Consider the following 12,850-nt stretch of genomic DNA (forward strand, 5'->3'; position numbering starts at 1 on the left):
GCCTCAACAGGAACACCTTAATGGACTTCTAATACAAGTAATTTGTCTTTTGTTCATAGTGAAGCTGTACGTTTTAAGTACATGATTGACAACAGCAAACTATGCTTAGGAAAGTTAATTTTCAGTGGCAGTCTAAGTAGGGTAGAAAATATTACCTCAATAAACAAACAAAACATGAAGATCTGTTTCATAGACAAATGCAGCTTAAGTATTTGGTGAATCTTTAATGTGTCAATAGGAGATAATATATTCAATTTACTCATTTGTTTTATTTATATTGATTGCTCATGTGAACCCAGCCAGATGCCAGTCCAATTGCCTCTGCCCAGAGGACCTGTTACTGCTTATTACCACCTTTTTATTTCTTATTGTTTAATGGACTATCCTTGCTCATAGAACCTAGCAAGAGCCTGCTCATATAATCACGTTTTCCACAACTTCAGTTACATTATTTCCACAGATTAGAAACAAAGCCCATCCACTGACTGCCTGTTTTGCTTGTTTATATCCAGACTTATTCAATATGCAACAAATAAATGAACATAGGTGTCAGGCTATTTTCTGCTTTTTTCTATCATTTTCAGTACTGTACTCTGGTTGATTTTTCCGTTATTTTAATGATGTGTGACTATGCAAATTATGATACTGCATTTATTCAAGAGTCTATGTTCAAATATATGAAATAGCAATTTATAGGAGTTTTTTGAACTGAAAGATATACCTGAAATCATTCTGTTCCCCAAACATATTTCAGGCTATGCACATAATCAGCACTCAATTTAATTGGCTTTCCAAACCTTTGGGAAGAGTAAGGCATGAGTTTTGAGTGGGCTATAATGTAGAAACTCTGCTGTGACCCGATTCCACCCAGAGTTCATAACAGTTGCCATGGCATAGAATTAGATACCTCCCTCCATCCAGAAGATAACGGAGTAGAGAAGAAATGGTGCTGGTACAAATTTGTTCAAGAAGAAAGAAAGCAAAGGTGGGGGAGCAGAGAAATTAAGTTTATTTTATTTATTAATGAGATTTTTTTTAATGTCTCCTTCATCCAATTTTTGCATGGCCTGTGATCAAAGGCGAGGCACACTCCTCTATATGGTACAAGACTTCCCAGCCAACTGTCATGGCCTGAAAACTCTCATTTCTTTATCACACATGGCAGAATATCTCATTCCCTTCAAAAATCACATTTTTAATAACTCAAAAGACTAAGACACAAAGTAAGATACAAAACCTAAATATCATCATGGTCCTCAGCCTTTAGAGGATCATTCTTCTACCAGGAGTACAATAACCTTAGCCCTTTGGGGAAACCTTAGCCTTTTTGGGGAACCCCTTTTGCAAACCTGAATCCCATCTTCACATTCCTGAGCCAGATGGAGGGAGAAAAACACACATATTGAATATATAGCACAATAGAATTCAGTTCAGAGATGTCCTCAATCCCCTTAAAAAGACAGTTGTTTATTATTACATTATTTTATTTTTATGTAGTTTTTTCCCCCTTTTTGTCATATCCTTGATGTTTATGTCAATAATTTTGGTTTAAATTATACAGTCAGTTTAGTTAAAAGTTATTTTAGTGAGTCTCCCACCCATCCCACGATGAAAAGACTGTACTCTCGGGAGTACCTGTCGTGGCTCAGCAGTTAACGAACCTGTCTAGCATACAAGAGGATGCAGGTTCGATCCCTGGCCCAGCTCAGTGGGGTAAGGATCCAGTGTTGCCATGAAGTTGTAGATGCAGATGTGGCTTGGATCCCGTGTTGCTGTGGCCGTGGCGTAGGCTGGTTCTACCCCTAGACTGGGAACCTCCTTATGCTGTAAAAGACTTTACTCTCAAATTTTAATATTTTAAAACAAAAAAAGTTTGATAATACTTTGAAAATAGAGAGACCTTTTTTGTTGTCTGTTTTTACAGATTCCAAAGATTCCAGAGTAATTTATTAGACAGAATTCCAAGTCCATGGGTATATGGACCACAACACAGAATACATTCCCCAAATAGGAGATCATGGAATAAGTAGGAAGGTAAGACAAAGTAAAAGAGCAACCTCTTCATTCCAAGGTAAACTCCAATGATAAACTTTTTTCCATAAGATATTGGCTGTCATTTAAAAAAATTATCAACACATAGAATGTACTCAAGATAGAGTAGAATAATATAAGGTTATAAAGCCACAATTATGCCTATAGGAAAGAAAAAGAAGGCCAGATGTTAAATGAGGAAGTGCAGAAAAGCTTTATTTGAGATGTGATCTGGCCTAAATTATAATCTCCTATTACATTTTCCATGGAGATGATGATCAGTCAGTCACCCATTATCAATTATTTCCAAACACTTATGGCACAACTATGATACTCAAAGTTATGATAGACAAAGTACAGGTATACAAAGTTGAATTTTTAAAAAAATATTTCTATTTTTAAAGGTACCTATTCTTGCTAAATCAGATATTACCACTCCATGTCTAATTCTATAATTTTACATTATACTTTCTACTGAATTTCTTTCCCTCACTGGTCTGGATTAATAGAAAAGCAGATGTATTAAAATAAGAACAGGGATTATCATACATAATGCTGTCATTAAAGCCAAACAATGCATTGTAAGGATTCAACAAAATTATACTAGAAGATGATGAGGTACTTGATTTGCAAATAAGAACCAGAGCTCAGAAGAGGAAGGGGATACAATTTAGGGGTTTATTATATTATATTTGAAAGTGAAAGGATACAGTTATTTTAAGTGTTCTATGTGGGAAGCTTCATATGTATTTTTGTTGCCTCAACTATCCTCGCTGACCAGGGCTATCCATTTTAGTTTTTTTTCAAACAGTGTTTGTTTGTTTGAATCTCCACTTATGTAGTTGTTCTTAAATATGGTGACATTGAGCAAAAAAACCTCATCTGTGGAGCTTCATCCTGTAACACTAATGACAGTGTTTGAGGACCCTCGCTCCCACACATGTAGATTCTTATCACGATGCTGGTCTCTGCCTTGATGTGGTTAATGTCAAGCCATTCCGTTTCCGTTTGGTCATAGATTTTTTCAGTATTAATGACATACTCTTCAGCAGTTTTGCAGCAGAGCATATAGTTTTGAGATGCTTACCTCTTTATTTATTTTTTTGTTCTGTTTATTTGATTTTTACATATAAGCTTAGACTCTGATCAGGAAAAGAGGAGATATGAGGCTGTGGTAAAATTTATGTCCTTTCTATTGATACCATCAATCATGGTGAAGTAGAACATGTCTGAACATTTATCTTAAGGCTTGTGAACTGAGAGAATGACATACAATCCAGCGGCACCCATAGCATGTGGTGAGAAAGCAACTCAGCAGAAAAATCCAGAATCACTTTAAGCACCTACATATGTCTAGGGAATACATAGGGAAATATAAAGAATCTGTTACACAGTCTTCAAACTCTGTGTAAAGAATGGAAAATAATAAATCAGAGATTTCACCTTTATGACACCAAATGACCAAAGAGTAAATTGATTATTTCACTGAGTCAAACTAAATTTAGTTTAGTAGAAGTCATATGTGTCACTATTAGCCTAAATTACACACACATTTTCCTGGCCAATTTTGTCAAATTCTGATAGGAATTTGGAAGGTGGGAGGGGGGCAATAAGGGAGAGGAAATGCTTGAAATATCAATTTAACTGATATTTTTAAACAATCATATTTTAGAACCTCTACATTTTTCACAGTTACCACAGGCTTTTATAACATGCTGGTGTTATACCAATTTCTTAACTTTTTATTTTATGTGCACTCTTATACAGTGAAAAGGGTGGACGAGAATGCAAAAGAAACTATAATGGATCACTGTCTTGAGTGTTTCTAATGATGTCAGCAACCTGTTGAGATGAAAGGTTTCCAAGATGATTTATTGACTAGTAGAACTTAAAGTTCTACACCCCTCCTAATGGCTTCAAACTACAAATCCATTTGTGAATCCTGTAATCCAATGTACTGCTCACTCCTTTACTCTAACACTGAAGGCTAATAACTTAGACACAATGTGCCAATAATGTCCACAGCAGCATGAAGTAATTTTTCAACTGCTTAATGAATTGTTAATTTAATGGATGCCATAACTCAGGCTCAAAAACAGTATTTTATTGGCAAAAAAAAAAATGCTCTGTAGAAAGCTTAATGTTTTCTATTATAAAAACAAAACAAATTACAACTCTACATACAAATGGTTATAGAAATATTTTCAAAGAATTAGTCTCACTTTTTTCTCATTGAGCTATAAACGTAAAAGTACAGAAGTCTTATGTGTACAAATTCATGAATTTTTACATGCATATATACAGCTAGGTAAGCAAAATCTTAATCAGATTCAGAATGTTATCAGCCACCTAGAAACCTATCTCACATCTCTTCTACATGAATAAAGTACCAAAGATAATAAGACATTTTCAATTTTTATTTAATAATTGAAGACTTGGTTGTTTTGAGTTTTTGGCAAGTGTGAATAAAACTGCTATAAACATTTGCATGAATGATTTTTGCGGACATCAGAATTCAAATTATCTGGACAATTAGGAGCACAATTTCTGGCTGATAAGGCAAGATTATATTTAGTTTCATAAGAAAGTTCAACACTATTTTCCAAAGTGCTATACCATTTTGCATTCCCATCAGCAGTGAATGTGAGCTTCTGCTGCTCCACATTCTTATCAGCAATTGGTATTTTCAGGTCTGTACATTTTGAGTTGAAGCCATTTTGACATCTTTTTCCTGTTTTACTTGGAATATTTATGCATATGACCTAATTATCATTATGCATATGTTGAAAGGCTACATCTAACAAATACAATGACAGAATATCAAAAAGTGAAGAAAATGGTAGTTTTACATGAAATGAGTAAGTAAAGGATGGGGCTGGAAACTGAGGCTAGATTAGTTGTTAGAAGAGTTTCTGTTAGGTGAACAAGATGTGTCTAGGGGTTAAAAACCTCCAAGCATAAATCCAACAAATAGCCAAACAGCTCAAAATTAAAGTAGCAAGATGTTCCTCCTGGTGAGAAAAGCATGGCAATTTAGTTAGGTGATATTAATTTAAGAAGCTATTACTGAAATTCTGGTAGACTCCATTTTTCACATATGAACTCTAATTTCTTGAATGGGAGCCCTGCCAGAGGCAAGGAGGATACTACAGCTTTTAAGGAAAAGAAATAATGAGAAATATTTCAAGAACACATATTTAAGTACATACCAATGGTTATGAACTGGAGCAAATGAAGGTGATTTGGGCTTGAAAAGATAGCTAAACAAGGGTATTTGTGAAAACACAAGCAAGCAGGGTTAAGTAAACGGGTCTCAAGATAACAAGAGTTGGAAAGGAAAGCTGCCACTCACTTCTCTTGTCTTGCACCCTGTGAAACACAGTTAAGATTTCTGGTAGGGATATCAATGTATCCATCATTCAAAATGTGTAGAAATTGGAGGAGGGAAAAATTTTGACTCAAGACATAGTCTTGTTAAGATGATTGTAGTTGCAGCGGAAGAAAACTATAAGGATTTAAAATAAAGTTTATAGCTTTAGAACATAGTACAAACCAGGCAGCAATAAAACTAGCATTTGCTTTAACTTATCTACATGCCTGGGACCAGTCTAAGAAATTACTAAGGATAATTTAATTCTCACAAATGCTATGTATAACATCCCCCTTTTAGAGATGAAGAAAACTTCACTGCGCGCCAATTTTAAATACAAGTCGCCAAGGTATTTCAGAGTCTTGGGAGCCATGCTTGATTATTATCTTTGTTTGACATATCTAACCCGTCCAACCCCAAAATGCATCATGAACACAGTTCCGCGGCTACCACTCAAGATGAATTCATTGGCAGATGTTTGCTTGGACCACTGCAATATTCTCCAACTTGGCCATTATCCCTCTCTTCTGGCCTCTGAAACAACTGGCATACATCACCAGAAGGGCTTCTACATATAATAATTCATATCATTTCACTCCTTTGCTTACAATACAAGCACTACACCTGGATTTTATTTTTATTTATTTTTTGTCTTTTCAGGGCAGCACCTGTGGCATATGGAGGTCCCCAGGCGAGGGGTCCAAATGGAGATGTGGCCGCCGGCCTCCATCAGAACCACAGCAATGCAGGATACACACCACGTCTGTGACCTACACCACAGCTCACAGCAATGCCAGATCCTTAACCCACTGAGTGAGGCCAGGGATTGAACCCACATCTTCATGGATGCTAGTCGGCTTCGTTAACCACTGAGCTGCAAGAGGAACTCCCTATACCTGAATTTTAGTAAAATTTGAACTCCTTATAATGGCCTACAGTTACTTGCATTGTCTTACTCCTGAAAATCTCTCCAACTTTATTTTATACTGGTTTTCTTGCTTTCTTATATTCCTCCCATATCATTCTTCCAGTTTCTCAAATAGGCCAAGTTCTTTCCCTATCCACTTAGAGGCTCTGCTTTGTAAACACTCTTCTGATATTCAGCATGATTATCTACTTTGTCTTTTATATTCAATCATCATCGAATCCTTTCCTGACTCATCTATTTAAAGCAGTGACTACACTGCTCTTCCAATCACAGCCCTTATTAATTTCCTTTTCAGCCATTATCAGTCTTAATTGTTTTCTTTCATTTCCTTACCTGTTTACTGCTTCCCTAACCTCCTCAACTCCAAGAGGGTAGTAACTCTCTCATTCTTTTTACTGCTGTATCCTTGGTACTCACACAGCACTCGCAGAAAATAGGCAGGCAATAAATAGTTGTCCCAATTGCAGACACATTTCATTTAATATCATTTTGAAAAATTTGCCTAATAACTAGTTTTATCAATAAATGAAACAACATTTAAATAAAATTTTAAATAATTTGTCTCAATAAATTTAAACCAAAAAAATAGGCGGAAATCCAACACACTGATTATATAACCATCAGAGAATTGAATTAAAATTTAATTACTTGAACTACATCATCTTATATCTCATGAACTTAATTTATATTGAACTATTTTCTGATGTTATGTCTCTGGCTTACATTGAAGGACATCCATTAGTAAGACCTACATGAAAATTCTTGGTACCTTCACTGTCAGATGACATTGAGAAACACTGTCAAGATCATCACACTGTTTCCTCTATATAAGGATCCACAGGAGAACTGCCACTTGTACTTCAGTACCAAGGAAAGTTTTTCTTTTATAGGAAATATATATATATATATTTATATATACATATATACACACACATGCACACACACATATACACATACACACACATATATATAAATTGGTAATAGATTATATTTCTCTAGTTCACATATATGTTATATGTGTGTGTGTGTAAATATATATATGTCATTGATTATGTTTCTTTATTTCTTTAGTTACCAAGAAGTTAGAATTCAATTTGATGCTCACCTCTTATAGTGTAAAAAATAATGGTTCCTAATTCGACCATGACTCCAAATAACTCTACCTTAATTTAATATTTCTATTAAATATTTTATTACATATTTAAACTTTTTTGGTATGTGATCTCAAGTTTTTTTTTCCTTTTTACAATCACACCTGCAGCATATGGAAATTCCCAAGCTAGGGGTTGGATCAGAGCTGCAGCTGCCAGCCTATTCCCCAGCCACAACAATGCCAGATCCAAGGTGCTTCTGCCACCTACACCCCAGCTTACAGCAAGGCCATATCCTTAACCCACTGAGCAAGGCCGGGGATTGAACCCGCATCCTCATGGACACTAGGTCGGGTTCTTAACTCACTGAGCCACAGCGGAAACTCCTCAAATTTTTTGAACATGGTAGGTTCCAAGTAAATATAAATATAAAATTATCAGAGTGATTTAAAAATTGGTAAAACATGGTGATCAAACCTTGTACATAAAAATTGTTAAACGTGAAAGTAGAACGTTTTGGTTTCAATACCCACTAAACACTATAAATATGAAATAAATGTTAACAAGACAATTTGAGAATAGTGTTTCATTATACTACTTTTCTTAAGAGTAGAAGTTTTATAATATAATCGGATTAAATTAAAAATCAGTAGATTGATATAATAGTGCTTTTTTAAAAGTAGAAGTTTTATAATAGGATTAAATTAAAAATCAGTAGATTGATATAATACTTTTAACTGGGTACACTGGTACCTTGTTGATGTTTTTTATGGTCTCACATTTGTTTCCTGCCTCTTTTTTTCTTTTTATTTAGCTATTTCCTCTGTATATATCATTACATGGTAGTATCCATTTTATTCAAAGTGATCTTGTACCCTGGTTATAATCGATGCACCAAAGTGGAAAAATCAGGCAATGGGTCTCTTCCCTATAATTTGGACTTGGCAAGGAGGGGGATATAATCCACTTTCTAAGAACAATATTAGACATCTCTCTCTTTCTCTCCCTCTCTCTCTCTTGTTTTTCAAATAGAAACCCAGACCGATATTAAAAAGAAGGGAACAAGTCATCAGATTAACTCAGATATAAATTATAGAGAAAAACATGGTGCTCCAGTTCCTGGATACAGTTGTTACTAAGTTCATTTTTTTTAATCTCAAAGATGATTTGATTTAAGCATTTAGATGTTTAATGAGATTTCACAGCATTCTTCTAATAATTCCTCAGTTTACTTCAGCTAATGGAAATCTGACATCTGTCATTCTTAAGTCCAAGCAGTACAAATTGAAATTTCCATAGATATTGATTTAATAGGACAATACAAAGATACTTTATGCTTTATCACGGAAGAAGAATAGTATCAAATTGGGTTCTCAAAGAAAACACATGCCTACAAAAAATTTGAAGTGAAAGAGGTTTATTGGAGATACAGACATCTCTGCAAGAGGAAAAAGGAAGCAGAAATAATCAGGAAAAATTGCAGTCCTAATGCAGATAAAACACCAGTGGAGAGAGATGAGGAAAGAAAGAAAATTGGACATATAGAGCTTCAGCTTGCATCACAAACTATGACAAAGTCTCCTCAAGCCCAAAGGAATTAATTCCAAAACAAAGATTACCCATTAACAATGGGAGTCCCATATGAGGTAGGATATAGTTTGGTTTTACTATCCCTGCCCTACTCAACTAGGAGCAAATCAAGGAGGACATGGCTTTGGTGTGAAGTCTTTGTCAGGTCTCAAAGTCCTGGAGCTCAAAGCCTGTCAGCTAACCCCACTTCTCACAGCAGATTCTCCCTTGATTAAAAAAAAAAAAAATTAAACGAACAAACAAAAAAACCAGTGAATTTAATTTTATAATCTAAAAAGTATTCATTGAAGCACAAATCCAAAGACTATAAATTGCAAATACATATAAGGAAAGTGTTCAGATATTATTAAAATATTATTAAGACTATTAAGATATTATTCCCTTGATAATGCATACACAATATTGAGAACAATGAAAAAAATAAAGGAGTAAAACAGCTGCTCTTTGGAAACAATTTTAAGTTGTTCTCATGTCGTCTCACTAATGTGGAATCGTTGGTATCAAATATCTAATTGCTAAAGAAAATGCTGTGAAATGTGCCACCAGGGAACTCTGAATCATTTTGGATGGTGTGGTGCCCAAAGTGTTCAGCCCTCCATTTTTTTTTTTCTATTCTAAATTTACTTTGCTTTTCTAAAAAAAAATTCAGTAATCAGTGGTGAAATCTCGTTGCCCAAATTCCAGCCTCAGGTGTCCAACATCCCATTGATCATCAATGCCTAGACAGACCCCAAGCTCTTCACACTGAACCAGTCTCAGAACATCCTTATTTTCTTTCTCTGAGACGTCTCCATGTAGTCTTCTCTACTTGATAACTGGCAAAACAACTGGTGATGAGTCTAGAAAAGTGTTAAATTTCAGAGGTCCCTCAATCACCCATAATCATAATCTACTCAGCTAATCAATTATTCAGTAAACTTTGCTAACTGAAGATACACATACCTCCTCTTCATTTCCTCCGCACTGTCTACTTCAGAAACACATCATCTCTTTCATAAAAACTGAAGTAGCCTTCTTCTACATTGTCTTACTTTCTGTTTTATCTGCCTCCAATTTACTAATCAAGTACCTCCCAAATTATTCTTCTAATTTGCAAGTCTGATGAGTACATTCCTCAGAAGGCCTCAAGTTTGCATGCAAAAGAAACAATGAGGAAATTATTAAAATTATACATGTCAGGTATCATCTAAAAAACACAAATATTGATTAGATCTGTTATTTAATACTGCATGCCAATAAAAATAGTAAACATAAAATAAAAATGAAAAAATAACATTGTATGTTATATATCCTTTTAAACATAAGTGCATATTAATATGTGTATTATATAGGTTGTGTACATTGTACATTTATAAGTATATTTTTAAGACTAGTATATAATTAATAGTAATAAATATTTTAATATTTGGTGGTTCCTCTAGTTTCATAGGAGACAGTTTTTCCTCTTCAGCAGTCATACCTACTTCTCTTCAATTTTAATATATTTTATATATATTACAAATGTATTTTTCTAATATATACAAAATATTTCAAATATTTTGTATGTATAACCATCTTCTATGCCTTTCTTTTTTTCATTTTTTAAATTTTATCGAAGTATAGGTGACTTCCGTTTTATACACACACATATATATCCGGTCTTTTTCAGAGTCTTTTCCCATATAAAGGTTATCACAGAATACTGGGTAGAGTTCCCCGGTGATCATCCATTCCATATACAATAGTGCACACATGCCAATCCCAAACCCCAATCTATTCCTCCCCCAACAACCTGCCTCTTTTGGTAACCATAAATTTGTTTTTGAAGTCTATGAGTCTATCCTCTGACTTGCTTTTAAATCAAATATAGCTTTGAATATTCAGTCACTTTGATGTATGTGGTTATAATTATTAATTCCCTTACCAAACATTTTTTGTACAACCATGCTGCAACTTATTTTGCTTCTCTTGTCAATAAAAAATAAGTTGCCTATACTTGTTATTTCAAAAATGCTCCTACGAATATATATGCCAATTTTCTCCAATGTCCATGTCAAAGAGCTTATCTAAATCTATATGCCTACAGGTAGAATTATTTTGTTGTAAGTCACACAATTTCTAGCTTCACAGCTGTACAACAACATGGTAGGTTTTTTTTTTAAAGAAGTTATCATAGAAGTCTTGCATCAACCTACTAGGTATATACAACCCATGTTGTAGATTTATGTCCCTTATCTCAGTCCTATGTTCCTCTAGCATTACATGATGAAAAAGAAGTGAATAGCTCCTAAAGAGAGATATTTTAAAATAAAATTAGTTTTCATTTTTATAGATATATTGCTTCTTACAACATCTCAATTCTGAAAACTGGTTTTCAATGATTTCCACAAAAGTAATTTCCAGGATAATATATGAGAACATCATTATTATCGGCAATAATTTTACTATCACCAACAAAAATAAAATATTAGTTTTTGTCATGTTACAATAAATAATTTAGATAAATGTCATTCTAGCCCACTGAGAAATTTTGATTTAAAATAGATAAATTAATGAATATAAATGCCTTTTCAAAACATTTTGTAAGGAGGGAATAATAATTCAGTGCAATAGAAATAAGTCATTTAGTTGTATCAATACACAGGATCTTTGAGTTAGATGGCCCACTGAAAGTCAACTTCTACCCGAATAAAACATTTCTTCCTCGATCTACCTATTTTTGATCATCCATAGCTTTGCTTCAATAATTTTAATAATTAAATACCCATTATTTCCACTTTCCCTCACCAGAATGTAATCTCCACATGGGCAGAGATTCTTACTTGGTTTTGTTTGCTTCTTTGTTTTGTGCTTGCTATAGCTTTGGTACCCAGATCAGTGTTTGACACATAGCATCTGCTCAAAAACTATTTCGTGAATAAGTCAATGATAGAATAATTATCTCTTTCTCTTCGGTTTTCTCCCTGGCCTTAGTTCTGCCCTGTGAAGCAACAGCAAGCAAATTTTGGATTTGCCTTTTACTAAGGTTTTATAAAGTTGAAATTGGCCAAAATGTAGTTCTCTGAGTCTTGTGTCTAATTTTCTATCTAGTGTAATTGCCAGCCTTCCAAGATACTTTCCAGATTTCTTAACTGGTATGCATTTAAGATATGTCACCAAGCTGGGGATCGTTTAATAAGCTGTCTGGCACTCCAATGTGTTTTAATGTATGAAATAATCGTAACATGACAAGTACAGCAAATGGAAAAAAAAGAAAAAAAACCCTTCTTCCCATTTCCACTCACATCCATGGAAGCACCCTATGATAATTCTAGCTATTTAATATTTATGGCCACTTGGCACACTTTTATATTTATATTAATGAAAACTACAAACTTTATTTACACAGATGGACTGCCACATATATAATAAAAGCATTTAGATCATAAATATGCAAAGGTTTTAATTGAGATGGAAAAGCTGGAGAATAATTTAGGCATTTCCTTCTGGGCTAAGGACATAGGAAAGCCTTGAATAGTTTTGAATTTGGAACAATTTTGCTTAAGACATGGAAATATAGTACTTTTCTCAATGAGGTATAGAGAGAAAAATGGCAAAACATAGAGAAAATCTACTTTGCATTTCACCTTATTTTATTATTTTTTGCAAAGATTTATTTTTTGCCCTGTAAATCAGAAAATTCTTATTTTCATGCCTGCTAGAAAGTATATTTTCCCCTCACCTCTGTTTGAACCATTTTATTGCAATCCTGATGGCAACTTACTGGCACAGTTCTTATAATGCATCAAGGTTGGCCCTATTTGGGGAGCTTTCATTTCCAAAGGACAAAGCATTTCCTTTTTGGATTCACCTTGAAAGTAC

Source organism: Sus scrofa, chromosome 8, assembly GCF_054392235.1.
Source record: "Sus scrofa isolate SSC_HxYL_T2T_F1_AM1 chromosome 8, Sscrofa_HxYL_maternal_Yorkshire_Landrace_v2.0, whole genome shotgun sequence".
NCBI lineage: Eukaryota > Metazoa > Chordata > Mammalia > Artiodactyla > Suidae > Sus > Sus scrofa.